We start from the raw sequence: 6138 nt of genomic DNA on the forward strand, positions 1-6138 counted from the left end.
ATCTTTAAATATGAGACTCAAGTGAAGCATAAAAAGGTAAACAGGAAAGACAAATCATAAGGGACATAATGATGTTGAACTATTTATATTCCTGCATAGAAAGATAATACTGATAACTCATATGAACTTTCTCATTTTTTAGGACATTTAGAAGGAGCATATTATATCACAAGCACAGGAGGGAATTAAATATGAAGGAATAATATATTTAAAAAGATGGAGTTAATGGATGAGAGAGGAAATACCAAGAGAAAAAGAAAGAGGGAGGTAGAAGTATTAAGTTATTTCACATAAAAAAAGGCAGCGGCATGGAAAAGAGGGGAGCTGAGAGAGAGAGAGTGAATGAGTCTTATTCTCATTGGAATTGACTCAGAGAGGGAATAACATACACACTCAATTGGGTATAGAAATCTATCTTGCCCTAGAGAAAAGTGGGAGGTAAAGAGGATGGGAGAAGAGGGAGAGGTGATACAAGGGAGGGAAGATTGTGGGAGGGGGTAGTTAGATGTCAAACACTTTTGAGAAGGGACATGGAGAGAGAGAATAGAATAAATGGGGGGGGTGAGGGAAATAGGATGGAGGGAAATACAGTTGACAATAGCAACTGTGGGAAAAAAATATTGAAATGTTTCTCTGATAAAGACCTTATTTCTCAAATATAGAGAACTGAATCAAATTTATAAATAAATAATAACCATTCCGCCAATTGATAAATGATCAAAAGATATGAACAGATTTCAGATGAGGTTATCAATGCTATCTATGGTCGTATTTTTAAAAGACCTAATTTGGGCCAGCTAGGTGGCACAGTGATTAGAGCACCAGCCCAGGAGTCAGGAGGACCTGAGTTCAAATTTGACCTCAGACATTTCATAATTGCCTAGTTGTGTGACCTTGGGCAAATCACTTAAACCCATTGCCTTAAATAAATAAAATTTTAAAAAGAAAGTTAAAAAAAGGCCCAATTCACTATTGATAGGAGAAATGAAAATGAGAACAATTCTGAGATAATACCTTATATCTATTGGATTGACTAATAGGACAGAAAGAGAAAATGACAACTGTTGGAAGGTATGTAGGGAAATTGAGTCATTAAATTACTGTTAGGGGTGTTGTGAAATAATTCAACAATGCCATAGAGCAATTTGGAACTATGTCCAAAGGGTTATAAAAGCATATCTGCCCTTTGACCTCACATTGCCAAGACTAAGTCTATATTCTGGAAAATATAAAAAAAAACAGGAAGGAAAAGGACCTATACACAAAAGGATATTTATAGTAGCTCTTTTCTGATGTCAAGGAACTGGAAATTGAGGGGATGTCCATCAAGTGGGGAGTGTCTGAACAAATTGTGGTATGAGATTATGTTGAAATGCTATTTTTCTATAAGAAAAGGTGAAGAGGATGCTTCAGCTAACAAACTTGCAAGAGCAGATGGAATGGGAAATGAACCATATACAAAATTACAGCAATAATGTTGGATGACCAACTGTGATTCTCAGCAAAACTGTGACCCACAACAACTCTAAAGGACTGATAGTAAAGAATACTATCCATTCCAAAAACAGGACTGCTGATATCTGAATAGAGATTGAAGCATCCTTTTTTTACTTTATTTTTCTTGAGGTTTCTCTTTTTTTGGGTCATAACATGACTACTATGATTGTGTTTACCATATTATGGAACATTTTTCTCAGTGAGGATGAGTGGGATGAGAAGAAGAAAGAAAATTTGGAATTCAAAGGTTTAAAAATGAATATTAAAACTTGCTTTTACCTGTAACTGGGGAAAAATAAAATAAAAAAAGACACAAAAAAGAACCAATAAGTATCTGAGATTGGATTTGAACTCAGTTCTTCCTGACTCCAGGACCAGCAGTATGCCATCTAATTGCCTGGGAAACCTTTCCTAGGCAATGCATTTAAATTCTCTAGGTATCAATATTGATGCTGCTTGAATTTTTGAATGCCATTTAAACTGCCTTTTAATTAAATATCATTCTGGGGAAGCCATTTAAATTCTTTGGGTCCTAGAGAGATGACCACTAAGGTCTTTATAACTTAAAAGTCTCTGATCCTATAAATTTTTTTCCAAATAATTTCTTTTCTAAGTCTTCTGCAGACGCCACAAGACAAGTGACAGTGTAAGGAGTGATTACAGAAGGGATGAGGATACCTGTGAGGTTTCATCTGTAATGTATTTACAAGGACTCACTGGAGAGATTCTTTACCTGGGACTTCCATTATCAGACACCTTAGATTTAAAAATCCACTACAAAAATATTAGCATTTTTGCTTTCCTCTTTATTCTCTTTAGAAGTCAGACCAGGTCTTTAAAGACAACTTTTGCTTTTTTTGAATGCTTCTGTACTTATGTTTATTGTACTATTTTTAACATTCTTGTCCTTCAGTCAGTTCTGGCCTAGAACACTATTAGTATGCACACATCCATCCATACATACATAAGCAAACAAACATAAATAAATGGGGGAAAAGAAAATAGAAAATTCTCAATAATTGTCATATGAATATATATACATATAAATCATATATATATATATACATTAATGGTAGCATATATGACATGTGTGATCAGTTATGTTCCTTTTATATTATCATGTTAATTTGCCACTTGTTTGATAGTTTTAGACCTGCTATAGTCAAGTTTTTAACCTCTTTTTTTTTATCAATGGAACTCATTGATCACTTGAGGAAGCCAATGGACTCCTCAGAATCAAGGTTTTAAATGCATAAAATAAAATTCATAGTATTACAAAACATTGAAATACAGTTGTGAAAATATTTTTAAAAAACAAATTCATATACCTTGGTAAAGAACTGCCCAGTCTAGGCTGACCACTAGTATCTTTGGATCTATAGCTTTGCATTCCTAAATCTTGAATGTATAGATGTCTAGATAGGCATTGTCAAAGACTATAGATTGTGTCTTTGTCCTGGGGGAGGTCTTTACAGCTGAAGTACTGGGCAAAAAAGATTAACCTCTAGGTTCAACTCTTCCCCTTGTCTGAATTTTAGTCTGCTTCAGTTTCATATGGTCAGTGAGATAATACAGAGTCCTCCTTGAGATATTATTATTTTATGTTTTTTTTAGGTTTTCAGTGACCTCTGACCAAAGGCTTCAATCCTGTTTTACAAAGCAATTTCCTTGGAATTCAACATCCAAAATATTTACACTAAACTGACCATGATTGGTCATCTCCCACAACCACAGTTTCTCTGACATTGTTTTTTTGGTACCAAACCATTTATGACCCCTGATCCCTGGAATTTTTGCCTGTTCAAGTGGAATTATTCCATCAAAGGTTCCCTTTCTCATCAGGTTTTCTAAAAAACTTTTGAGTCTGGGTGACCAGGGTGCTCTATTATTGCCTTGCTTCTATTGCCTATACATAAAGAGTTATTCACTAAAGTTGTATTTTCCTGTATTTCATTTCTCCATTTAGGCTCTGACTATTCTCAATAATTCCATAACTCTCCTGTACTAATTATGCTCATTTTTGTTCTTTCGTCATAACCAGTTGTGTCCTCTCCTCCATAGAGGGTTATAAGACCTTTGCCCACTTTTACCATGGAAACCTGGCACTTTCCTGAAGAATTTGAAAAAGCCAGTAAGCTAGAATGAGAGCGAGTAAAAGGAGTAAATATAAAATAAGGCTGTAATGGAAGCTGTAGTCACATTATAAAGGTGCACAGGCTGAGGCATTTCATCTTCATGCTGGAGCTAATAGGTAATCAATGATACTAGTTCTATCAGCAATCATAGCTACCAGTTCTTCCAGTACCTGAGAATGTAGGTCAACTGGACCAGGTGATTTGAATTTATTTGAATTTATCAAAGACAACTTCTCCTTACTTAGCCTATGTGTCAAATATCAATTAGTCATTTTTGTTCTGTCATTTTCCATGCCCCCAAACCACCAACACTGGTAAATTGGATCCTTTATAATGGATGCAATTATTGCATTATGCAATTAGCAATGTATCAATATTTTCAATTGTGCAGAAAGTTATTTCAAAGGAACTCTGTGACTTGTAAAGCAAGCACATGTGAAACTGCTGACTATTTCTCTAGTAGATCCTTGCAAAGTAGAACACCCAAGAAGAAAAGTACCATGTGGAAGATCACTACAAGTGGGTCCCAGCAGATGTAAAGGTCGCCCAAATATATCCCAGATGAGTTCCATGAGTAAAAACCCTTCTGGGCTTACTTGCCCAAGCCATATCAGCTGTGGCAGATTGAGTCTCTGGGTTTGAAAATCTTCCTAACACTGGTTTATAAGATTCCACCATATTATCAAATGAGATAATATTTGTAAAGCACAACATAAAATAAATGTTTATTCCCTTCCTCTACATTTGCCTGACAGCACATTTAGCAGTCAGTAGACTTTATTTTTCTTCAGCTTACTCATTTTAAAAAAATTATTAATTAAATTTATTTTTAATTAATTTATTCATTTTGAACATTAAAATATGGAACACTTTATGAATTTGTGTTATCCTCACACAGAGGCCATGCTAATCTTCTCTTTATAGTTCTAATTTTAATATATGTGCTCCTAAAGTACTAGTTCTTTCTTTAGCAAAGGCATTTACTCAAATGACATAGCAATGGAAATACTTACAAAGCATCTCCCCTAAAACTAGGGGGTACACTCTCCCACAATTACAGAATCCATGAGGAAAAGAGTGAATATGAATTTAATAGTACAATTTTAAGAAACACACATAGGGAACATATATGGCTAATGTAATTCCCAATTCTGGGACCATAGAGCTTCAGTGTCTGAAACTCTAGAGGATCCTCATGAAGTTCATTATAGGTTGTGGAGTCAGGGATGGAATGAGTTGTTTCTTTTTTTTTAAGTTTTTTTTGCAAGGCAAATGGGGTTAAGTGGCTTGCCCAAGGCCACACAGCTAGGTAATTATTAAATGTCTGAGACCGGATTTGAACCCAGGTACTCCTGACTCCAAGGCTGGTGCTTTATCCACTACACTACCTAGCCGCCCCCGAGTTGTTTCTTTGCTCAGTTGAGTTGACTCTTAGCAAAGCTGTGGCATCTCCATTGGAAAGGCAGCTCAATTGGACTTACTCCTCATGGAGTCCAGTGTCATGTATGGACTGGTAAATCTACTACTGGGTTGGACCAGTTAGGTTTCTTAGTCAATAAATTACTACTGGATCAGGACAGGCAAGTCATTCAGATGTTGGAAAGCTGCTGCCAGGTTGGGTTGGGTGGAATTCTGATATGCTGGACTCTTCTAGGGTCACAGGGATACACTACACAGATTGAAATTGCTATCTGATAGGATGTTGTTTTGTTTTGTTTTGTTCTTTATTTTGTTTTAATTTTAATTTATTTTCTATTACATTTTGAGTTTTGAGTTATCTCTCACTTTGCTTCCCAGCCCCACATTAGAGAAGGCCAACATTTGATATACATACATATGTAGAACCATGTATCAGTTTTTTCTCTCAAAGTAGATAGCGTTTCCCTTCATAAGACCTTCATAATTGATTTTTATGATTATATTACTCACAATAGCTTAATCATTCACCATTAACTCTTCAAACACTATCATGACTGTTTATCACATTCCTGATTCTGCTCATTTCACTTTTCATTCTTTCCTGCAAGTCTTTCCATGTTTTTCTAAAACCAACCTGCTCATCACTTCTTACAGAATACTACTATTCCTTTACAATCATAAACCACAACTTATTTGTCATTCCCTTTCCTTCCCTTCTATTTCCAGTTCTTTGTCACCACAAAGAATTCTACTATAAATATTTTAATAATAATATTAACGATAATAATGTTTTGTTTTCGAAGACCATGACATCAGGGAAATGATGCATAATGAGGAGGTGAACTGGATTTAAGTGAGGGGGGGCTGTGCTAGGTCACTAGACTCACTTTCTTCTCCAGAGTCATTTGGGTCAAGTGACCAGATATGAATCAAGATGACTGAAGATGACCCTGGTTATAGTGATTTTATTTGTACATACTCTTTTTTAATTTAATGCAATCAAAAGTATCCACTTTATATGCCACAATGCTCTTAATCTCATGTTTATTCATAAATTCTTCTCTTAACCTTATATCTAATAGGTTAT

The 6138-nt window shown here is 35.2% G+C and overlaps 1 pseudogene; it reads right to left on the bottom strand.

Annotated features, from left to right (window-relative positions):
- Window positions 1-4487: 4487 nt before the first annotated feature.
- Window positions 4488-4588, bottom strand: LOC141503687 (U6 spliceosomal RNA; annotated as a pseudogene).
- Between the last annotated feature and the right edge of the window lie 1550 nt (window positions 4589-6138).

Source organism: Macrotis lagotis, chromosome X, assembly GCF_037893015.1.
Source record: "Macrotis lagotis isolate mMagLag1 chromosome X, bilby.v1.9.chrom.fasta, whole genome shotgun sequence".
Lineage (NCBI taxonomy): Eukaryota > Metazoa > Chordata > Mammalia > Peramelemorphia > Peramelidae > Macrotis > Macrotis lagotis.